This window comes from Phragmites australis, chromosome 15, assembly GCF_958298935.1.
Source record: "Phragmites australis chromosome 15, lpPhrAust1.1, whole genome shotgun sequence".
NCBI lineage: Eukaryota > Viridiplantae > Streptophyta > Magnoliopsida > Poales > Poaceae > Phragmites > Phragmites australis.
This window is the reverse complement of record NC_084935.1, coordinates 7,488,015-7,501,342: the sequence shown is the minus strand read 5'-3', so window position 1 is coordinate 7,501,342 and position 13,328 is coordinate 7,488,015.

The window sequence follows — 13,328 nt, the reverse complement described above, 5'->3', positions numbered from 1 at the left end:
GGCATCGATGCAACGCATGGTGAGCCCTAGTCGTACCGTCACCGACGCATCCGCTGCCGCCCTCCTTGTCCACGCATCGATTGGAACGAATCAATCCGCGTGTGCAAGAACGGAAGGATCAAACAAGCAAGTAAGCAGTCGTGAAAGTGGCGTCGGCAAATGAAGAGAACAAGAGCTCGATCAACTTCCATCCCCTTCCCTCTTTCCCAGTTCTCTGGGTAGTTTTCTTAATTTTTCAATTTCTCTATTTTCCTTTTGTCCTTCTCCCTCTGCTAGTTCTCCAGCTGAGATGAAGAAAACTCTGTACTTCTGAAGCCGGCATACCAACCAATACACAGAGCAGAGAGTCCAGTAGGATCATCTCAAGGGTTATTCTTGCATCCTCAAATTAAATTCATTTTTGTACAGAGATTCCAAAAAAGGATAAAAATAAGATGGATCAATGAGAGAAATCATACACTGTTTCTTGCAAAAGTAGCTAGACTTCGTTAAGCTTCAGTTAGTAGTTTGATACATTACTCTAATCTAATGCTAGTCTGCTAGTAATACCATATACTAATTTTTATTGGTCTTTGTTTGGGTTCTTGTTCGGGGGAGAGAATTAGAGAAGGCATAGAGCCATGAACGGAACATAATTACGATATGCTTACCTTGTTAGTGGAGACAAAACTATAGGATGGTAGGGTCTCATCTGCGGCCAGCCGCAAGGGATGCGAAGCTTTAGCGGGCCGCCGCAAAGCCAGCAAAAACCCTTGAAGTTGCGTGGAGCTGCCGCCTGTGTCCGTGAAGTGCTCGCAGCTGCTGCGGAAGTGGAGCGGCCAGCTGTAACCCGCCCCACATACATCCTTATGTGGTATGGCAGGGCTATCCTGCCCGACGTTAGTGCCTAGCTATGTAAATTGGTGAATTTAATGATATTCACCAATCATCTTTAGTTTAATGAATAACATTAGTTTTTTAAATTATTTAATTTAAAAAATAGTGTTATTAATTGAATAAAAAATGAGTAAGTAATTAATTAATTTACATCCCTATTAGTGGATTTTTGGTCAAGCTCGTCTGGGCTTTCCTATGACATGTATCATGAAAACTGAATTATATCGCAACTCCCAAGGCTAGGTTAGTCAATCAGACGCTACGGTGGACACTGAGCGGTGTGTTTTATAGTACTTCCTCCGTTTTTTTATACTTGATGCTGTAGGCTTGTTGAAAAAGTGTTTAAATACTTGACGTTGGTAGTGCTAATCAATTAGCTCTTCCACCTTTGCCCCTATTGCATGCATTTAAGCAAGCGTTTCCATGATGAAAGAAAAGCGGCATGCATGCAAAGTCAAGTGTTGTAGGTGCTAATTAATCCATGAAATCAAGTGTTGCGGTTGTGTTCAGCTTCAAACGCACGCGTGCGCCATGTTTGATCAGCAAGAGAGGATGGAATGAAACGAGGAGCAGGATTCAATCAAAAAAGAAAACATGAGAATAGGAAGGCACGTGAACCGGAGTGGCATGTTAGTCGGAAAACACAGGAAAATGGATGTACTCCATTGAGAAGCTTCTCAATGAGCAGCCGAGCACACATGCATGAAACAACACTAGATGAATTTGTCTTCTCAATGAACCAACAAGCATATTTACTGGGCTAAAACAATTTCTGAAACAATAAGGCACAACATATCCTGATGGAACCTCCAAAATTCACAATTCTTGCATTCGAAACAGATCATGATGGAGGAATTAGTCGTTGATTTGTGCTATAGCTTCATGTACCAACAAGGCATCGTAGCTAAGCTGTAAAGGAAGACACCCTTGTCTTTCCAACATTTCTTTCTTTATGTGAGGAATAACATATCCATTGTCGCCTCTAATTTTCATAGCTTCCTTAGTACATCCATGGAGTGTAAAAAAAAATTCGATTTGACTTGCACACTGAATAATCTCAGAAAGCCTGATCCATAATATCAAGATGCCAACTTATTTTCATGTGAAGTGAGCCCGATCAACATGATTTATATGATTGAAAAGCATCGATATATTTCCCAATGTTTCCTGAACCTAAGCAATTTTGGATGAATGACTCTTTTTTCTTATGTTGAACCCTGACCAGATCGATTGAAATTTGCTCGAAGTTGACTAGGGATCAGTGACAAAGATATAACCACATAACACATATTTTAGGTTCATGATTTTGATCCAACCTTCTTTGGTCAATGATCAAGGGAGTAGCTGAGTGCAGATTATCTAAGGCATCTTAGAAGCCAACAAATTTTGTGTAGGAAATGGCAACAATACTCATAGCGTGAGCTTCAGCCAATAGTGCTATCCTGCAAAGTTCAGAGCATCTCTAATGTTCAGAGCGTCTGTCCAGGGCATAACCCAAGGGTGAATTGCTTTTGAAGTCTAAGATCATAATGCCAGAAGAAGAGAAAACTTATCTTCATATCCTTGTTGCTCTAGATAGGGAGTGACGATGGTGGGGATCCTTCCAACCTGTGTTCTCGCATTCGCCTCTTCTGTGCGGTTGTTCCTCACGTAGATTTTGGACTCCTGTGGAGTGGCATCTCCTCAAGTCTTCAAGACGTTATTCTTCCCTAAATCAGCAACAGTATAGCTTTGGCTTCCCAGGTGTAAAGAGGATTAGGGAAGTGAAAGAAGGATTGGGAAGAGGAGTCTTCAAGCATAACTTTTAAGATTCCATGTTTCTCTTATTTTACGGTTGTCTAAACTATCTAGGGTTGTGTTTTAGGTCAATATGGCTCTGATACCACCTCTGTCGAGACCGGTGCAAGAAACAAACCAATCTTATCTGTGTGTTGAGCCCAAAAATCAATATCAACATACAGTGACTTCATTAATGATAATCATTACAATATTCATACCTTAATCAACAAATCGTCTTACAAAAGACCTCCAAAGGTCGAAGAACCAAATAAAACTCTACAGCGGATCCTAAGCATAGTTTTCATCTTCACCGATAACTCCATAGGGAAAGTTCGATGTAGAACACCTCCCTAGATATCACCTCCTTGAAGTCTTCCAATTCTTTCCAAACTGAGTGTTTTATTATAGCAACTGTGAGAACATATCGTACTCGGCAAGTTGTGAAGGAATAGTATGAATATAAAGGCTTTAACACGGATAATGCTAAATGGCTCTTTTGCGTAAAATAGCATTTAAGTAAAATAATTTGAAAAGAGTTAATAATTAAGTGAATAGCAAACCATCTCAAGATTCCATCCATCTTGACCTACCCAACTGACCACCTCAACCAAGGTTCTAACCACCAAGGTTGAACAACAAACACCTCAACCATGGCTCCCACCACCAAAGTTAAACTAATGACTAATTACCTCAACCACGATTCCCACCATTGTGACTGACCTATACCTTAACTATGGCTCCCACCACCACACTAACTAAACCATCAAGTTACAATCATGGTAGATTTTCTTTGCCGCTCATGACTATGAGTATGGTTGAATATTCAGTTTTAACTCTCCAGAGATTGTACATTACCCACAAGTCATGATTTTAACACCTGCAAATAGGTGACTAAGTCTCCATTTTACCCATGCTGATCAGGCACACTGCACACTACCTAAGGTGTGTGGTCAGGAGATCACTACAAAGCCTTTACAGTGCCCCTCTCATCACATGTCTACCCTCTAAGGTTTCACTGCCGCGTGATTCCACCTCAACAACGGAAGCCCTCTCTTGCGCCTTTCGGATCCCAAGACATCATCCATTAACCGCTCTTCTGTCAGGTCTATACTATGCTGAGAATAAGCAAATTACTTGGTTAGGCCCGTTCCATACCGAGCTTGTGGTTGTGTTGTAAATACAGAAAGGTCATCCCACGAACCGGTCCTTAGATTTGAGCAAGACTATCACTTTCCCCACCATACATCTCATCATACCACCTGCTCAAATTCCTATACCATGTTGCTACAAAATTTATTCCATCGTATTTTATCATTGTTGCGTAGGACCCATTATCAAGTTCATAGAACAATTATCATGATTACCATCCCAAAACAAAACTAAGCATCATCTATCTTTCCATAACCCAAAACCATACTAAAGAGACAAGGATGATAAGGGAAAACTAGAGTAAAGCCTAACACTGGGATTCCCAATAAATTATTAGCGTGCATGTTTATAAAACAAATTTTTTTATAAAATTAAAATAAATATGATCAAGAACACAACTTGACTTCAGTCGACTCAGTTAGGTCTTCAACGAAATCTTGAGGACTTGATTGCTGTCTCACTTGCAAGCAAGCCCAGCCTGCAGCCTGCTGGAGAAGGATAACTGCTGCTGCATGACATCCAAACAGCAGCACACGGTGTAACAAATGTGCACAAGAGAACTGACAAGCACAAGTATATGTACAAGTCTTACTGTTACTGCATACAGCAACTTGGTCCATTTCTGTTGAGCTGACCACTTTGTAGATATGATCATATGAAATTGAGTCGGTGACTACTTGTTCCCTCTTCCTGATTCTGTATATAAACACGAAACGAAAAGAGGAAATTCAAGTGATCTTTCATTTTTTTTCTCTCATACTACGAATGTTCTTTCAAAATATGAAATTTGTTTTTCTTCTAATGTGAAATGAGAGTATGGGACATTGGGACCTGCCTGTAGTGGGATCTGGTCGCCTCACCTGATCTCGGAAAGATACCAAGTCAGCCTGCACTGCTCCATGCGTGACAGCATAAGTGCAGTACCGAAAACATCAGACCAAAATTCATAGCAACTGCCTCACTGCTCATGTACCTGCAGCATGACCGCATTTGACTTGAACATCTCGTGCCTTCCCTCCAGAGCCTCACACTTCATCAGCCGTTACAATGATGTGAAGCAAGCCAGGACTCTGCAACTCGTCTTGGTTGGGTAACAACGATACATCACACCTACTGTAATAGAGGAAGGAATCCAGGGTTTGAGAAGCATGCAAAGTTGAAGACTCGCAAAACACCACCAAAACCACCAGCTGTACAAATCTAGGTGCAGAGGGGTACTAAGTATAATAAGCATCGTCATTTTACTGCAACGAGTTAGACACACTCACTCGTAGTAGTAATGTAACATGTCAAGTACATTGGGACACACATTTGAGTTTTCTGTCTGTTGGGACATGCCAATCAAACGCCTTAGGATTCATCAGTCCATCGCAGCTCAATCATGCACGTACAAGCTGGCATCATTTGGAGTTTGGAAAGCACACTGCTCTAGGAGTTACTAAATGGAGTATACCACTACTAGTACTTAAGCTGGTTTAAAGAAATAGCACAACTCACGAGCCCAACGATGCCCTAGTACTACATATACGTTACAAAAATGGTTCTGTTCTGCACATCGGTAACGTGAGAACAAGATCTAATGCCAATTGCTCTGTTTGTCTCGTTATTTCCACATCTCACATCGGCAGTGGCTCATCTTCATGGACTCTTCCGTGATCCGTCCCCATCCTCCCGACATTTTTCCATGGCCAAGTTGCAAATCGCCAGATCGCGTATTCACATACAACAATAACCATCAGAGATACCCAAATCATCGTACATCCATCATCTGCATCTGGTGCTGTTTGTCGCGTCCAGGATTTCTGACTCTGTCTGCCGTGGAGTGAAGGGACCGTAACAAAGCCTTGGTGTGAAATGCATGCATGAGATCTACAGCATGCATGCTGATCGATGGCTGAATCTCATGCAGTGAAGTATTGGATGCTTGTACTGCGCTTGCCGTAAAACGCACTGCGAGATGAAGAAGACCATATAACAGTAAGATACCAAACAGAAATATATCTCAATTTATATGTGATAAGTGATCGATAAAGATGCTGATTTGGTTTATTAAATTTTGGATTGCTTAAATTTGGTTTAAACATTTTGATTATAGATTTACTGGAGTTAGAGTTAGAGAAATGTATTTGCTCATCTCATGGTGTGTGGATGATGAATACAACTTAGCAGTCGACGGTAGGTGATCGGGGCTAAGTGGGTGCTTGGTTCCGGACGATCAAGGAGGCCAGACGGAGTCAAGAATGATCTTAGTTGTACATATGGAGGTGAAGCAAAGTATGAAACGAAGGATGAAGACGGTGTGTTGACAAAGTCAAGCGAAAGGGATGCCAGTGCAAGTGGCAAGGCAAACCGAAGGATCGGGGGCGGGAAAGACATGTCGGCGGTCAGGATTGCAAGACAAAGTACACGTATCAACATCAGAATGCTTGCTTAAGGTGTAAGAAAGTGGTGAGTCACGTTTTCAGAAGTGTGTAGAGGGTTTCATGGTTGAGTCTTAAAACCGTAGGAGAATTGAAGGGGTATGTGGCACCATGGTGAAGCTTGCGTTGAGATGAAGCTAAATTGTGAGGTGCCACGACCGTTCGATGGACGGAGTAAGAAATGAAGTAAAATATCTTAGGTGGTAGGTTTCTGTACTACAAGAGAGATGTATTTTTGTAATAAGTTAGGAAACTTAAGGGTCAAATTTTCTAAGCCTATAAATAGAGAGGTGGGGGTATGAGAGAGTTTGAACCAGCCACTTGAGCCCCTTATACCACCCATTTAACAGCCTAGTGTTAGGGTTTTAGAGGAGAGAAAGATGAGTGCTTAGCTTATGTAATAGGTGAGAATTTTTGAGAGAAAAATTCTTGTAATCCGCATAAAATAGGGTTGACCTCTTTGATTAATGAAGTTTATATTTTTGCATATGCTTCAATTCCCTCTTTCTAATCTCTCTATCGGTTCCCTTGCAAGTTTATAAGTTTTTCTTTTTTGGTTATGATTTTCTTGTTTATTTTCATTTTTGCCTTTGAGCTATGATTTTTCAACCTTAGAAAGTTATTCTTGTTGTTGCTAGAGGCATAAACGTTCATATACTCATGTATTTGAAAGGGTCTTGAATCCCTCGTCTCTAGACCATCAACTTAAAGAGTTACTTCTTTCGGTGACTATCTTTTTTGTTTTATTTTTCATTCAAGTTTTAAGCTTTTGTAATTGAAGACACATGAAATGATCTTAAATAGAACATATGGTTCCTATTCCATCTGTGGAGTTATGTTGCATTGGAACTTTTTTTCTCGCTTTGTCTCTCTGAAGTTTATGCTTCTATTTGTGCATTTTTTAGGAGCGTTCGGTAAACAAGGAGTTGGCCATCTATTTCACAAGAAATTTGTAAGGTGCCTATTCGCCCCCCCCCCCCTCTAGTCAATTGATATCAGAGCTGGTTTGATCACTTGTTGACCTTAACCGGTTTTGTGATCCTTAGGCGACAATGGAGAGATATGGGAAAATTCCGTTCTTCGATGGTCGATATTTTTCGTACTGAAAGGTGCGTATGGAGGCTTATCTCCTAAGCCGAGGAGGTGCAATATGGGAGATTATGGATTCCAACTATATGATTCATGTTGCTCGTTCTTCTCCGGTCCAGATTGAACAATATGAGGCCAACAAAAAGGCTTGCAATATATTGTTCACTAGCTTGATTCGTAATGAGTTTGACAGAGTTTAGCACCTCCGTACTGCTCGCGAGATTTGATCCACTCTTAGTGTCTTTTATGAGGACACTAATCAGATCAAGGTCAGACGTCAGAGCACATATAACCATGAATACCATATGTTCGTACGGAACCCTAGAGAGTCTTTGGATGCTATGTTTACTCATTTTGATGAAATTGATAGCAATCTTAGATCCACTGATGTTTTGCCCTATTTTTACCACGAGAGAGTGAACAAGCTTATATATGTTCTTGACCGTAGTATATAAGAAGTTAAGATCTTGAGCATTGAAGAGTCACCAAGTTACGACACATTAACTTCTGATGAACTCATCAGTAAGCTCAAGTCCACCGAGATAACCAAGGTGGCTCGGATCGGTCTTAAAAACCCCCTATCTCAGAACATGGCGTTGGTTTCTAGACCTAGTGGTGGCAATCAGACTGGAGCTAGGTTTTTTTTTGCTAACACTTCATAGAGTGGATTTGCTTTGTCTTCCTTGGTTTCTATTATAGAGGAGCAGGTGGACGCACTGGATGATGAGGACCTTGCGCTCATCGCGAAAAAGTTCGCCCGCTTCTACAACAATAGATGAGACCGAAGGAGAGGCAGTTCTTGTGCCTATTTTGAGTGTGGTGATACCACCCACTTCAAGGCAAACTGCCACAAGCTCAAGATGAAGGAAGACCGCGACCATGACTATGATAAGCACAAAAAGAAGAATAAAAAACCCTTCTTTAAAAAGAATCGTGACAAGATGACCAAGAAGGTGATCAAGACGGCTTCTAGGGCATTCGTGGCGGCACTCAGAGACATTGACACCTCTTCAAGTGAGGAGGAGAGCTCGAAGGAGGAGGAACCGCAAGTGAAGAGCAAGAAGAAGACCAAAGACTTCACCGGCCACTGCTTCGTAACGGATGACAACGACAACAACAATGACCTCGAGCTTGATCCTTCCAAGGTATTACCTTCCTATGACCACACCGCAGCTTGCGTGACCTGACACCAGCATCATTGTTTATTATACGAGTGTCATGCTCACCAAACGCACTACCGGCTAGCATGCAACCAGCGATGCATCGGTGGCAATCATCGAGGCGACCGGCTATGCTACTTTATTTGTTTAAGCAAAAAGCTAGAAGAGTGGCTGCCTATTCCCATGCATAGCAGTACAATATAAATGAAAAGGAGTAACCAAAGCTCGACGCAAAGCCATGCCACATAAATGAAAAGGGGCACTAGGTGCAGCACGAGGTGACCCATGCATGTGACCATGAAAATGTGTTGTCGTCTAGCGGTCGTACCTAGACCATGTTGGGTACCATATTAAATAAAAACGCTTTCTAATCTTTAGAATGCTAGGACTAGCCTCGATGCTAGGACGAATAGCAAGCCAACCCGCTAAGAATGGTAAACAAACAAAGGGTCAATCCATACGATGCACAACGGATGGATACATGCTTTACCTTCCTCATCGGCCCGCATCATTTTTACCTTCGCTGTCACCATTGTATGGACTGGCCTTCGCCCGAGGGCTAGGGGCACCCTTGTGCCTACTACCCGAGCACTAAGCCAACCCCCAGGGCGGAGAGGGGCCATTACACATAGCTTCAGCATGTCCCTTATCGCGATGGTAGCCGTCGTGACGGGCGTGGCTCACTAAGCGCCATGCTCGCTATCTATGCATGTGACAGTGAGCCGATGAGTTGCACGCTTGGAGTGACATAGCACAGTGAGCTCATGCATGGAGCAACGCGGCACTGACTCCCTTGCGCCTACGGAGGCATTGAAGCCTCATGCTCCCCTCTCTTGGTGAGTTCCCAGCTCAATTTTCACATAGCTTCTAGTGTCTCTCCCCACAGATGGCACCAGTTGTTGGAGCACAAAAATGTGTCCTAAATAGAATGTGGCGAGAGCCCCTCCTCACAGAAAATGCTCAAGCTTAGAGAAGAACAGTGAGCCAAAAAGGAAAGAGAGAGGAACACAGTCCGTGTAATAGGTGAAAAGTTGAAGTTTTTTCTCTCCTACCCTTAGAGGGTTTATTTTGTAGAGAGAATTAGTAGAGAAAATTACCACCATATCTCTAAGATATTATGTTATAATCATATAAATAGGATGGTATTTTAGATATTTTTTATATATATTACATGATATTTGAAATACTATGATCGTTATAATAATACTATATTATATCGTATAAACATCTTAAAGGCTGAAACGTTTTCACCAATAAATACTGCTAAAATAGTAGCCAGTGGCGGGGGGGGGGGGTCTTGGTCCATCCTAATCTTCCACGGCAAGTGCTGACAAAGACAAAGCGGACGGCCGTGAGGGCCGGGTTTGCTTGCCGTTGTGTTTCCAAAGTCCTTGGAAGGTGACCAAAGTCTTTTCTGCAACTGTGCAGTGCAGTGTTCGCCTCACTGCCGCCCTTGGACTTGCCTCCCGGCCGTCTCCTTTCTTTATTTTCGTCGCACTCTCTTCGAAGTCAGACGAAAGAGTAACCAAACCAAAAGTTTTGTACTTTTGAGTCTTTGACGGCACTTGCGCTAGGCATTTAGCGTCGTGTAGGTTATAAACAAATGCAGGACAGACGGGCTGTCAAGCTTGCTTTGATTGTACGTACTTTGTTGTTTATTCAGATTTAGGCATCCTGTCTAGGATCAGAAGGGTATCTTGTGGCAGATGATCGTGGAAGATGAACTAAATCTATCATAACAAGATTGGTAAATACTACTCGATCGGTACAGCTATATATGACTACGACAACATCTCATAATCTTAAAGAAGGCGGGATCATATATACGAACATTAGAATCTGTAGGAACTGACCAGTTTTTGGAGTCACCAGGGCCGGACTACACTCCATAGTCCATCATGTCCACTGCAACCATGTCCTAGAATATAATTACGTGGACTCGACACAAGCGGCTTTTGCTTGAAGCATATGTATCCTGCTTTTGGGGTTCAGCACTCATGATGGTGGCATCCTAAGGTGAGGGCGGATTAAAGAAGAAGAGAGGTTGGAGGAAGCAAAGGTCTCATGCTACCAAGTCATAAAGCGTCGTGCAAGGCCCATGCATGCATGCAAAGGTGGTCACGCCGGCGATGGCGGCAAAGGGATCGATATATAGGCATAGTTTTTGCAGGGATCGAAGTGTAGTTAAGGGTGTCAAGACATTCATATTGACCATATTTGACTGTATAGTTTACAATCCACGCAGCTCAGATCTCTAGTGGTAAGGAAGGCATAAACAAGTAGTTTTTTTTACATTCAGTACTTGCCCTAGTGGGGTTCTTGTTCAGTTGTTGTTATTGTGTATTCTTAGGATCAAAGCCCCACCATGTGGTCCGACATGTATAAAGTCTGGACACAATGTTTCACTTTCACATTGTGGTTCAAAAAGGATAATGTTTCTAATAATGTGCCTAAAATTTTGATCTCCTCGTGCTTCATTTGTCATCATATTTTCACGGATGTTCTACTCTTACATATAAAAAAACTCTGATCTAGAGTGGGAGCAAGTGGGGTCCGGCTTCGCTTTCCTCAATTGTTCTTTTTTTCTTTTTGGAGAACTTTTCTTGCATCGATTTTAAAGCATACACACTTATGTGCTTTTGTATGAGATTCATCCAAGTTTTTTCCTTGCGAGGATTACATATGAAAATGCTTATCGGATCATTTGATGAAACTACATATATGTTAATTAAGAACCCAAACACTATGCTCGTGTGTTTTTACTGAAATTTCTCATTCTAAGCAATAAGCATAGTAGTATAATACTATCACATCTCACACCAGTCGACCACTCCGTATCAAGTGACACGTAAGAATATGGGCCGTTCTATAATCTAGGGGACTGAAATCGGTCGTTCTCTCAGTTGATGGACCTTCATCGCACGGCTCTCATATTTTCTCCTTCCCTCGGCCTTACCTGCGTTCTCTTTCTTTTCCGCCGCACATAGCTAGCTGTGACGCCCCGCCTACCGCCCATGTCCTCTGTCTCCGACAGCATCCCCACCACGTTAACCACTTCGATCGAGCTCCCATGCCTCAGCGCTAGCCCACCAGCGGTCTCCCGTACCCGTGGTTAACGACATCATCGTTGCCTCGCTGCCCGCCTCCTCCGCCTGACTAGCATGTCTCTTCTGGAGCTCTTCTAAGTTTGACAACCATGAAACTTCCCAACCCAAAACTCTAAACCTCACAAGTGGCATTTAGTTGTTCGTCTACTGGTGAAGAATAGGAGGTGCGTAGGCAATGACGGAGCTTGAACCCAAATTCAAGCCGGCTATGAAGCTAAATGGACTCCAACTGAATCACATAGGACCGAATCAATGAAATATGAGAACTTAGTTCAAAATATACTACAAATACATAAAATTTGTTGAATTAAAAGAAAAATACATAATAAATACATAAAATTTGTTAAGCCAAGATAGCCACCACAACTATCCTCCGCCCCTTCGCGTAGGAATATATGATCATATCGTCTAAAGCACGTACGTACAAAATGATTTTCCTTTGTTTTGTCTCGATACACCCAACAGATTTATTTCTTTTCCCAAGCAAAGCTTCATCGAAGTTAGATGTTCCAATTTCTTATGGAGACGGCAGGGCTGGTAGGGTGGAATTCACGGACCAGGTACGTGACTCTAGTATCACGGATTCCCGGTAACTGAGAGGACTCGATGTAAAAGCACAAAGCCTCTGCCCTCTGCTGGAACGGCTGGCCCTATCAAATTTATATCACTCGGTAACTGCCCCGACATGTAAAGAATCCTAGATCAGCCACTGTGGAGTGGACTAGTATATCCACAGATCCACTCCATTGAAGTGACCGAACGCGCATGGGTGCAGAGGCCGTAATTTGACGGACTAACCGCACCCGTACACGGCTCAAGGCGCGCATGTCCGCAACGGCCGCGCGGCAGAGCTCGTACCACGTACTGTACCACGCTACCACGTCCGTGGGCGAGCCCAGCCGGCAGCCGAGCACGACGGGACCCCAGCGCACTGCGCACGCACGCACGTACGTACGTGGGGTGAGGTGGGAGGTCGCAGCTGCCCGCAGGTCAGCGGATCGGGTTGGCGGGGACGGATCGGCGGACGGGACGGGGTGTCTGCCTGCCCGGCGTCTGCCGCTCCGGGCCTCCGGCCTGCTCGCGGGAGACATCCCTCCCCCAAGCGCACGGCAGATCCGGCCTGCACGTTGCGCCACATGCATCCATCCGTCGCCCGTCTGACGGTGGTCTGAGGCCGTCTGATCCGCAAGCGTCGGCTCGTGAGCCGCGACACATGTCTGCGTATTAGGTACGCGCCATAACCACGCAGGTACCACCACGTATTACCTGCAGCCGCCATAACCACGCAGGTACCCGAACAGAGTTTTGTACGTACACGTATTCCCTTGAGCCCCTTGACATCACGTTCGTACGAGGTAATTCCGTAATTGCGAGTCATGACAAGGCTGCCGGCCGGGCTGGGCACGTCGCTGGGAATGGATCGGATGGGGGCGGGGAGATGCTGTGGGTCGTCGGACGTTCTTGGAAATACGCGACGGACCGAAAAGCCAAGATATACGGAGCGGGGGAGCAAAGGCGCACGTTGCGACCGGCAGCAGGGCAGGGGCGCAGCGTAAACAGAGCATGCAACTGCTGCGCCTGGCCCTGCTAGAGCTAGGGGTGAAAATGGATGGCAGGAAATTCGAATTATCCGATTTCGTATCCGTTAAAATACGAATATGGATATCCGTATCCGTATTCGTTTCTGAAATAGATACTAAAATGGATATATCCGAATTCGTTTTCGAGATTCGGATTCAAATGTGGAT